The sequence below is a fragment of the Chenopodium quinoa genome, unplaced genomic scaffold (assembly GCF_001683475.1).
Source record: "Chenopodium quinoa cultivar QQ74 unplaced genomic scaffold, ASM168347v1, whole genome shotgun sequence".
NCBI classification, from domain to species: Eukaryota; Viridiplantae; Streptophyta; class Magnoliopsida; order Caryophyllales; family Amaranthaceae; genus Chenopodium; species Chenopodium quinoa.
The window spans coordinates 494,384-506,384 of NW_018745190.1; the positions used below are offsets into that span (position 1 = coordinate 494,384).

At 31.6% G+C, this 12,001-nt stretch overlaps 1 pseudogene; it reads right to left on the reverse strand.

Moving 5' to 3' along the window:
* Positions 1-3,711: 3,711 nt before the first annotated feature.
* LOC110710968 lies at positions 3,712-11,789 on the reverse strand (annotated as a pseudogene).
* Between the last annotated feature and the right edge of the window lie 212 nt (positions 11,790-12,001).

Sequence of the window (12,001 nt, forward strand, 5' to 3'; positions counted from 1 at the left end):
ATTTAAACCGGGTTAAAAACCATTTACACCGAACCGTTAACAAACCGCAACCCGTCTGCACCGAACCGTTTACAACCCGAACCAAATTTAAACCGGGTTAAAACCGTTTACACCGAACCGTTAACAAACCGCAACCCGTTTTCACCGAACCGTTTACTACCCGGACCGTTTACAACCCGGACCGTTTACTACCCGAACCGAATTTAAACCGGGTTAAAAACCGTTTACACCGAACCGTTAACAAACCGCAACCCGTTTGCACCGAATCGTTTACTAACCGAACCGTTTATAACCCGAACCGAATTTAAACCGTTCAAGAATAAACCGAAACCGAACCGAACCGATAATTATTTAAACCGAACCGAAACCGACCCGTAAGACATTTGAACCGATTTCAAACCGACCCGATTTCAAACCGAACCGATTTCAAACCGAACCGAAACCGAACTGTCAAACCGTTTTGACAGTGCTATATATATATATATATATATATATATATATATATATTCTGTTTTTTAAACGTTAAGGGTGATTACATAACTTATACAGTAACAGGACAAAAAATGATTTAGATTAAAATAGGGTAAAATTGGAAATATAAGTTATGAGTTATTTAAAGCTATTATGCATTTAGGCAAATTGTTACCTGCATTTGATATCACCCAAATTTTATATTCCCATATTGTAAGTTCTATGTTTTGCATCAAATTTGACATTGAATGTGTGAAAATCTATGTTAGAATAATCTTGAAAACAAAGTCACTCATTTCCAATATAGATTTGGATTTTGTGTGAATCAACGCTTATTGTGAGAGCTTGTGTTACGGTGAGAACCTTAATCTTAGCCATTGATTTTCAATTGTAGACATCTAAACATGTCTCCACGATTGAAACTCAATAATGAGTAAAACATTTCATCGTCATTTAGTTCGAGTAGAACATAGAAAAAAAAAAGAATACTTAAGTCTAGCTTAGAACTCTATGCCATTTTCATATTATTCTATCATTTTATAAGTCATTCTAGGTATATTAATAGTCCTAAGCACTTTTTCTAGTCCAAAATCCACATACCCCATTTTCATCTTTTCATAAATACAGTTCCAAAACCAAGCAAATATGACTTTTGTGCTTCATAATTATCCAAATCTTACATGGTTGGATGACCCTTGAAATAAAATTTACAATTATATATCAAAATTCTAATTTTGAGTTATAACGTAAAAGATATGAATGGAAAAAAAATACCAAACTCGGTCCAAAACGACACTCTTGCACTATTTTGACCATATCTTTTAATCTAGAAAAGATATTGACCTGATTTCAATTGGGTTACTGTAGACATCCAAATGTGTCTCCCCAAAACCAAACCCAGTGATGAATACCTTTCACGTCATTTGATTATCGAAAGAGGTGAAGGTGTGAAAAGTCTAGTGATGTGGTTGTTTTTATTAAAATCTCTCTCTTTCTGTTTTTGTAAATATTTCTATTTATACTCTATTTATGAAAATAGCCAGTCCAATTTATTTTGGTCCATGATAAGGGTCCAATAATGGTGTATTTTGATGGGGCTTGAACAGACCTTTCCAACGATATATTAGAAGCCCAATTCCGATGAATAATGAGGAAGTTATGGCCAAATTACTAAACTGGACCCAAACCGGATTTTACCTACGACCCAATGATCATGTGGAGAGTCCAAAGGTTTAATCCCATTCCTAAACTAATTAGGATTAATTAGAAGCTTCTATGAGTTTCTAAAAGATCTTAATTATCCTTTTTGAAAAGATAAATTAAAGAATTTGAAATTGGATAAAAACTTTCCTTTTTAAGTCCTAATTCTATTCAAATTTAAAGATGTTCAAAGACAGTCAGATATTATTTTTGTACCTCATAATTTTTATCCAAATCTTATATGGTTGGATATACCTTGAAATTATATTTCCAATGATATATTATAATATTAATTCCGAGCTATAACGAAAAAGATATGAAAAAATACGAAACTCTATCCAAAACTGACACCATTCCACTATTTCGGTCATATCTTTTTATATACAAAAGACTTTAATCTGATTTTAATTGGTTTAAATAGTAGACTTCAAGAGCTTTCCAACGACATATTATATGACTTATTTGGACTTATGGATCAAAAGATATTATAAAAACAAAATTCGTAAAAAACTATCCCAGCGCCAAACGACAGGCCTGTCGCCTGACGCTAACTCCTGTCATTCGTGACAGGAGGTCTTTTATTCCGAATGGGACTCGAACTCTTTTCTATCGTTTCCAGACTATTTTGCTATAAATAGGGGTCGTATCTCCCCGTTTTTATTCATTCACAATCATTATTCACAACCATCATCTCTATTCGTTCTCTCTCTAAAAGCTAGAAGCTTATTCTTTCTCCCTCTTTCTAAACCTCCCCTTTTTCAAAATTCCACATTCATTAGTTCAAGACACACCTAGCCAAGTTCGAAGTTGCTTTCGCCCTAGACGTCAAAGGTTGATAATTTATGAGGGTTTGGTCTCAAATCTTATTTCAATTATTTAATTGTTTTGATTTATTATTTTCCTTGAAGTTACTAATTTGTGTATTTTGTTATTAGAAAGAGATACGTAGCATCCAAGTAAGTAATTTAATTGTTATTATTTTGGTATAAAAATCATGCTTAGATTATTTTATTAATTTATAGTATCATATTAGGATGTTTTACTGCTTCCTAGTATCATGTTTAGGGTTAACTAATATTTATGATATTATTATGATGCTTCCTATTTCTTTTCTAATATCATGTTAGTATCATGTTAGGGCTAGAGCTTTGATCTTTAATGTTTAGTAACATGCTAGGATTTGTTATTAATCATGTTAGTATCATGCCAAAGATCTTGCTAATGATATTATGCTTTATTGAGATTGAGATTATGATGATGATTTATTGTTATGTTGCTTGATATCATATATTATTATTGTTATTGCTTGATCACGCCTTTTATGAATCTTTAAAGGGAATTTGTACTTGTAATCACGCTTAATAAGATAATTAATAATCTTATTTAGGCTAATATGATTATAATTCAAGTGATCGCCAAATAATAGATTTATTTGTGCATTAATATTCAACCAACATAGATTAAACAGGTTTAGGGTTAACCTATTGATTGTATGTTAGTCAGAAAGCGCACATGAATACGAGAAGAATAAAGTAGAGACCTATTTTTAGGGCAAGTTCAATTTCTTAGGGTTGAATTTGTACCTTCATCCCCGAACTTCCAGTTACAGTTCCAGACCTATTGTAGTTAATTAACAATCTCCTAGATCGTTAAGGGGTATAACCTTCACCATGTGAACGATTTACAAGTTCCTAAAACTTGTTGGTGACTCTTTTGCTCTAGCTTCCTTCCCTTTGGACGCCACCATACTTAAGTGTATGATCATAGTGGAGCTCAAGTATGGGATGATTGAAATATTCTCTACAGTTACAAAGTAGACTTCTAAGGCTTTTCAAAGATATTTTTATATCTATGAGATCCTGATTAGGTGCATGTAAATGTGATTCATAAAATTTCGTTTTGAATATTTAAAACCCTAATTTAACGTGGGGGATTATTTGACTTGCTTAGGTGTAAGGGATTGTTTGACTTGATAGAGAAGACAATCAATTGTAATAAACAATCAAGTTTAGGATTTTTCACAATATTACCCCGAAAAAATAATGAGAAAATCGTCATGGTAAAAGAGGGTCATTCATTAGCAACGAAGATAAACATATTGTTTACTCACTAATAGAATAAAAATAGTTTACTCACTATGACAAGCATAAGAAAACTCTTTGAACTATTGTTTCACACTAATAGATCTAGCTAGTATAACAAATTAACAACTAAAGTATATTTTGCATTATACTTGTATTTTATTTGTCTCACTCACATTAAAGTCACCCCTTGAAGAATTTGACCATTCTTTATTTGATTTACACTAACTTAACTTAGCATGTTGCAATTGTATACAAACCCTTGTATGGAAGTTTGCCATTCCACATCATACTTGTACATACAACTTTGACTTGGTTCAAAGAAGACATGCATAGTTGATGATTTGGGGGCCATTTTGATTTATGACCAAGTAATTTTCCTGCAAATCCCAGATATTTAGGGTCAGCATTCATTGAACATAATACAAATTAAAGAAAACAACTAATAAAATGTTTGAAAATTTTGAAAATTTTAGCTTGTACCTCTGTTAATCTGTATTAAAATGAGATCTCAGGTCGTCCTCCAAATTCTAATTTACCAACTTAAACGGCCTCATCATGACGTTGTCTTCATGATCTAGTATCTGCAAGTTGTAAAGCCATTTAATTTGTGTTAATTGTAATATCATATAAAGAGCATTTCGTTATGCAAAATATTATCCCCGTTCTTGGATATCATATTGATTGACACATTTGACAATATATACATGCATTCCTCATAAATATATGCACTTTTTATTTGTAAACCGATATTTGATGTATGTAAATTAAAATATACTCTATATAAAATGAAACTTCTAATTGAAATTAATCCAACAGAGTATTACACAATAAATTTGATTTATATATAAGAAAATGTGATCAAGTTTAATGTACGATTAGTGTGCGGTAAATATCAATTTATGAAATATTTAGAAAGAAAATTTTGATTTTTACCACCAAAAAATAATCTATTGCCTACAAAAAACAACTAATAATTATTTTTTACCACCTGACTGTCAAGAACATTCCATTAAATCGATCTAACCAAATTTTTTACAAAAAATTCTTTGAATTTTGTGCCAAAAACATGGTTTGAGGTTTTGGGGGTTGTTAAGGTCCTAAAGGACCCAATAAATCCCAATTGAGAAAAAAAATTACAAGAAATGCCTCATTCAGTGAGCAAGAAAAACAAAGTATTTTTGTTAATTTTAACCACAAATCGGATCCTTTAGGGAAAAATGACACCAAAACGTCTAGAGATAATGTGTTTTGCACGGAAATCGAATTATAAAATTAAGTTGTTACATTTAGGTCCTGTTCTTTTGAGCTTCTGGGCAGAGCAGAGCAGAGCAAAGCAGAGCAGGGCAGAGCAGAGCAGAGCAGCGCAGAGCAGATTGAAGCAGCTATTTTTAAGTACTATTTTTAAGCAGAGCAGGGCAGAGCAGATTGAAGCAGAGCAGAGCAGAGCAGATTTCAGCAGAGCAAAGCAGCTCTAAAGAACGGGGCCTTAATGGATTTTCTAATAGTTGTGGGTTAAAACCAATTTTTAGATTTTTTTTTCTGGTGTTTTAAAAAAAATGTGGTAAAAGCCAATATTGGAATTTTTTTTGGGTGATAAAAATCAAAATACCCATTTAGAAATGTGGATATAACTTTGTATGATTCTATGCATAAAATGAAAAGATACGTGCAATTTTGCGAAGTCAACATGAGCCTAGAGCACAAACAACAAACTAGAGACACATCACACATATTAACTTGCCTAGCATAGCGCTAAGCATACGTACATGACAATGATACGAGTCTTATGTAAGAGAATAGGGATAAGAATACGTACATGACAATGATAGACGTAACCAGGCTCCTTGGTAGCATCAAAGGGGTAGGATACGTTAGAATGGATGTAAGAAAATCTCACATATATCTTGGTCATATACCCTGGCTTCATTTTGTACACATTCTTCCAACCTCTTTCATGCCTTGGCACAGCTTTTTTCTTACCTCGTGCATGTTTGTGTACGTTACACTTCTCTGCATTGTTCTTTTTTGCCATACAATCTTGAAACTTGTCAAAATCCAACAATTTTGTTTGCTCCAATGCCTTAAATAACCCGAAATGGACGTGTAACGGGTGATTGTCCTCTGTTAGATTGATAACGTACCACACCTCACTAGACCCGACCTTAGGGAATTCAGTCACTGGAGCGTCAAATGATAGACCATTGATGAAGAGATGGGTGGGTTCATCGGATGGACTTGTGTACTCGTACATAGCAATGTAGCGCGTTTTCAAAGCAGTGGATATATTTGGTGACGGGTACTTGACTAGCCTTTTCGGTACGTGGCTCGGGTCATTTACATGGTGATCTTTGATGATGAATTTCATCACCTTGCTGTTTACATCGTTTACAGGATCCCCTATGTAATGAAAACACAATTCTAGTAAATCAAAGATAATTTTACCTTATAAAATTGAGGCAATGTGACCAATTTAACTAGCCTTATACATACAAAACAAAACAAGCCATATCTAATGTTTTGCTCATAATCTTTTGTTATGCCAATGTACAACCGGCTTTGAACTGTTTATGCAAAATGTATAGTTTCTCTCAATAGTGAGATAGTAAAAAAAAAACATCTTCTTTTACCTTAGAAAACTGTGAAGACAATTATATAGACAGAATTCAATTTCAAATCTTAAATACCAATTTTAACCAATTAAACTAGTTAGTAAATATTAAAAACATCAAGAAAATATAAAATGATTACAGGTCGTACCCACTAAACAAATATGACGTGTCTATCAACTAATGTACCAAAATACATTCAAATCTAATGGTTTTCCAGCAGTTAGCTTAATTCCAAAATGGCCCCATTAAGCCATGCTAATCGACCCATTACTTGTTGTTTGTTGCGTGCATGCCACTAGGCACAAAGTATATCTATGACCAAATATTAATCCATTTTCAGGGTGATGGCTTTTTTGTTTGGTCAAATAGTTATTATTGTAACTTTGTAAGGTGTAATCATGTAAAGTTGTGAAGCTGACTAAGCTGCTTAGTAAAAGACTAAAGTTGTGGAAAAAAAACTAATCCGAGTTGTCAAATTATACTATCACTTTTTATATTATTCTATTTATAATTAGTTGTCATGTTATTTTAATTCAATCTAATATTGTAACAAATAATTAATAACTTTACAAGAATTCTCTATTATAATTGTGTTAAATTAATAGAGCATTCAATTTTTATGAGAGCTGTGAATGAGATTTGAAAACTTCATACATGCTTAGATATCACGCTAAATTATCAACTCGATCATTCAAAAAATACAAAGTAACTTCATACAAGTTAAACATCACGTTATATTAATATAACATATAATTTTTGTAAGAGAGATGAATGAGATTTCAACATGACATACATAAAATAATTGATAGAAGTACCAAGTGCTTAATAAAATTTATGGTAATATATACCATAATTATTCTTAAGCACTTGTGTCTTTTCATAACCAAAGTTAGGTTAATCATGATTAACAAAACCAATTAGGCCACTAAGCACTTAACTTAGTCGCCCATTAACAAAATTAATCAATACTTTACCATGGAAACCACACGAAACTTTCAACAAAAGTATGTTAGTAGTAGAACATCCAATGTCCACTTTCAAGAACACTAATGAAGAAGATGCTGGAAAACACCAAAGAAAAACATGCACAATAATTACCTGATGGAAAAGGATAAGCAGCATCATTAGCAAGCACAGCAACGCTTGATTTCGATTTCGAAAAGTCGATAACAACATCAGAAATCTCTGAGGGAGCCACAAGCTTAGTCTTACTCGTAGTGGGTCGATCTAGATAAGCTGAATCAGATCCTATATGAATGAATGGAAGATCATTGCTTAGGTAGAATCGGAAAAAAACGAGCGTTGCTCGTGTTGATGATTCGAAATCGATATTTCCGACGTTGAACTACCATGTACGGCCATGCTTTGCCGTTTACTACTATTACGTTTCCGAAATATTCTGGCTGCCATTGTGGGTGTATGTTTGGGTTGTTACCTGTTTAACAAATCATCCAAGCTTAGCATTAGAATAATCGAAAATAAATCTTATATCCCACTTTTTGTGTACCATGTATAATTACGGAGTATGTTATAGTAAGTGATATTTATTTAACTTGGTGAAATTAATAATACGTTGTGCTATCCAAATAATTTAGTTGCAATTTTATTACAATGCATTAATTAAAATAGAACAATTAAATTATTGAAATACATAAGATCATTTTGATTGAGAGAGAAAATTGTACTGTAACAGCCATTATTATTTAAAAATAAATAAATCAATGAGAATAATGTATGAATTGCTTCTATATTGTTTAGTAAATCATTTTCTTACCTTTTATTTGTATGTAAACATGACCTAAGAAATTTATTTATTTTAAGCAAGAAAACTTTTCTAGAAAAAACGTTGTAACATTTTTTCTTTCATGTGACATTTGGAATAAGTTACAACTAAATAAAGGTAATTTGAAAATAATAAAATAGACAAACCATGTTCGAGGATAACTCAAAACTCGTGCATTAGCACAAATAATCAAAAAATGACTCGCAATAATTATAATTTGCAAAAACTTATTATGTGACAATAAAAAAAAACACACATTGCAATTTAAAAATTAAAATGGATGGAGGAAGTAATCGTACGAAAATAAAGGTGCATGTAACAACTTACCAGTGGTATTCATGTAAAGGGATCCATTTCTATAGAAATCTCTATCACAAACAACCAAAACCCTATCAAATTCGTTTCCAGAAGGCAATTTAAGAGGATCCTCAACTTGTGGATGTCGAATAATATAAGACCCAATTAATCCAGCCAAAAGATTAGCCCTAGTTAATCCCATTGCATGATCATGATACCACATATTTCCTGGTTGTTGTTGGTTATGATAATGGTACATTTTCTTAGTCCAACGAGGTCCTCGGTCTTTAAACCCTTTGGTAAACCACGCGTGTCCATGACCATCACTCTCTGGCTCGTCGATCCCTCCATGGAGGTGCACCACCGTGGGAACCCCTTGGTGATCTTGTGGGATCGCGGTTGGTATGGTTGGGTCCCATGGAAGGATGTGCTTCTTAGGGAGATTATTTTCCCATGTTATGTAAGTGTCCACGCCGTGGAGGGCCTCAATTGTTGGCCCCGGAATTGTTGCCGTTCTCTTGGAAGTACCATAGGCAAAAACCGGTGTTGGTGGAAGATCTCTATGAAATTTCTGAAAATCATGAAATTATATGTTACAATTAGCAATAACATATTGTAATTTTTTTTTTTTTTTTTTTTTTTTGCAACGCTGCATAATTATGTAACTATGTCACAGTTTCATCACTATTCTTCTATAAGCCAATTTTTACAAGCTCTTTTAAAAGGTAATCATACATATTATTTGAAATTTGAAATATGCACGCGTACATGTAAATTTAATTAATAAGTTAAACCGAACAATCTTAGTTCGTTACTAATTAATTTGCAAAGTCAGCAACATGTTACAAATAGTAGAAAGTAGTACGACACTCTAATCTTATGTGGATAGCGTAAAATTGTCGCCTTTTGCATGGCCCTCATGGACTATTGTAAACTAGACTTGTATTTTCCACGATATTATCATCAAGTCCAGCTTCATGTGGATCCCAATCTTGTTTTATATGTTTGTACTACTATAAAATGAACTATGATATCTTTTTCTTTCTCACTTTCAAGTAGAGGTGTCAAAATCACACCCAATTCGATTAGATTTAAAATTAATCTGAAAAATATCCGATTTAGATTTTGATTCATGTGAACACAATAAGTTAGCAGGAGTCAAATTTAAAATTATAATCCGATTCAACATGATTTTACCAAAGTCAATCTAGATATTCGAATTGACACCTCTAATCTCAAAGACAAAACACCTCTATGAGATGATTTTGTACTTAAAACTCTCAAATTAAAGTATCATTTAAAAATCTATATCTACTGCTTGATGCTTACCTGCTTAATTAGCTATATAAATTTGCTTACAATCATAATGATGTAGAGTAGTTATTAACTTGATACTTTGTCCATACAACGAAGCACTTTAAATTCATAATTTACTTGCACGACTTTCACCATATTGCTTATTTTAAGTAAGATAAGTTTGCTAACATTTATGTGGCTTTGACCTTTGGCACAAATTTTTTTACTAAGGTAGTTAAACGTACTCTAAATTTTACGGAGTAATTTTAATTGGATGGAATACAAGAATTTACTCGTATCTTAATTATAATACTAAGCTATTCGCTACTCCGTTTAATTTTTCAACAAATTGTTACTTCAAAGTCGAAATCCTTTTAATTATACATTTTCGTAAGATTAAATATTATAACACACACCCAATATATAGGGCAAAGGTAAATTGTTATATCGGACAAATCAATATAAACAGAATTTTAGCATCATATGGTTGTGTGATATTGTCTAGTACTTGTACAATCACAATTTAGGTTGTAAGCTAACGGACATAAATTGATAGAAACAACAAAATCACTGACTACTAGGGTTCAAATAAAGACGTTACTTGATCAAGGCCAAAGCCCGTGAACACTCAATTATATCTATCTTAAAGATTATCAGCAAAAACAGGAATTATATCTCAAAGGACCAATAACATTTCAACTTGTAACTACATACTAATTTAAGTTCTGTTTCATTTCGAATCCTTCTCCTCTAATCTAAGAATATAGAGTTCATAGTTCTAGCTAGTTAGGTAAGTTTATTATTTATACTACCTCCGGTCCAAATTACTCGCAACTTTGAGGTATTATTTGTGAGATATAAAATATTCCAAAGTTGCGAGTAATTTGGACCGGAGGTAGTATTTAAACTAAAAAAAATTATTTAACTGGAAAGCAATGATTGACAACAGTTATGTGTCTATTTCGAGTTTAATACAACGGTTTGACTAGCACACCCATCATGGCCATCAATACAATGTCTATAAATAGTCAAAAGTAATTAAAAAAAAAAGGGATATATTGAAAATATACCTTGAACTAAATAAGAAAATAACTTCTTTTTTTTTTTTGAGAACTAGAAAATAACTTACTAGTATATATTTACCCAGTTACACTGAATATTATACACCAATAAAAAAATAAAAAATAAAAAAAATGATTAAAGTTAGATGGGTCAATAATGCAAAAATTAAGATGTTGTATCTTATTTTACATTTTTTCCAATCTTCAGCAGAAGTTTGAAATTAAAATTTTTAGTGACTTATCCTTTATCTAATTTCAGACATTATAATAAATAATTAAATAAAATAAAATACTACAGCAGTCTCATATATATTATGTGACCCTCCTAATCCATATCAATTATCAACTAACCTTAATCTAATTTCTAGCTCACTGCATTAAAAATAAACACCACTAAAAACTAGAAACAGAGCATAGCAAAACAACAGGAAAACACCTAATTATCTTAAACTAATATAAATCTCATTACATTTCACCATAATCAATGTCCAAAAATAGAATTTCAGATACAATAAAGAAAAACTTGATTAAAAACCATAATTAGTATAAAAGCAAGGGAGATTAAGAACTAACCCAATTCTTCTGGAACATGCCAATTTTCAAAGAAGTAGGAACAGCTTTACCATGAACAACTTCATACCCAAATAACTTGGGCATATCAGGAAGTTCATCAACAAATAACCTTAATTTGTTGGTACTAATTAGATTCTGGGAGTTAACCCTTGTTCTAATTACTCCCAAAAATAGCAGAAAAATCATAAATTTAATCATTTTTACTTATTTTATGAGAAAGATGTAGAGAAAGAAAAGATGGTTATGAATTTTAAGTGTTGAGAGAATTCAGAGAATATAAAGGGTAGTGGAAAATAGACAGAGTATTCCAGTATTTTGGACAGAAAGAATTAGGATATTTTTTTAGAGGACTAAAAATAAATTTGAAGAAAATGCCAATTATTTTACTAAAAAGAAAGAGAGCTGCTGTGGACAGTCATACAACCATGCATTAAATTTGTGACTATACTCATTGGTCTACCTATCTTTTTACACTAGATTCCTATTATTAAATTTTTGTTGTTTAATATGGGTTTTAATTAGAATTGTCAATGAAAAGGAGATTAGTTCACACCACTATTATTTAGGTATTCATGATGGATTAGAGGAAAGAATTTGTACTTTGCTTGATTAAGTTTGTTTATCATT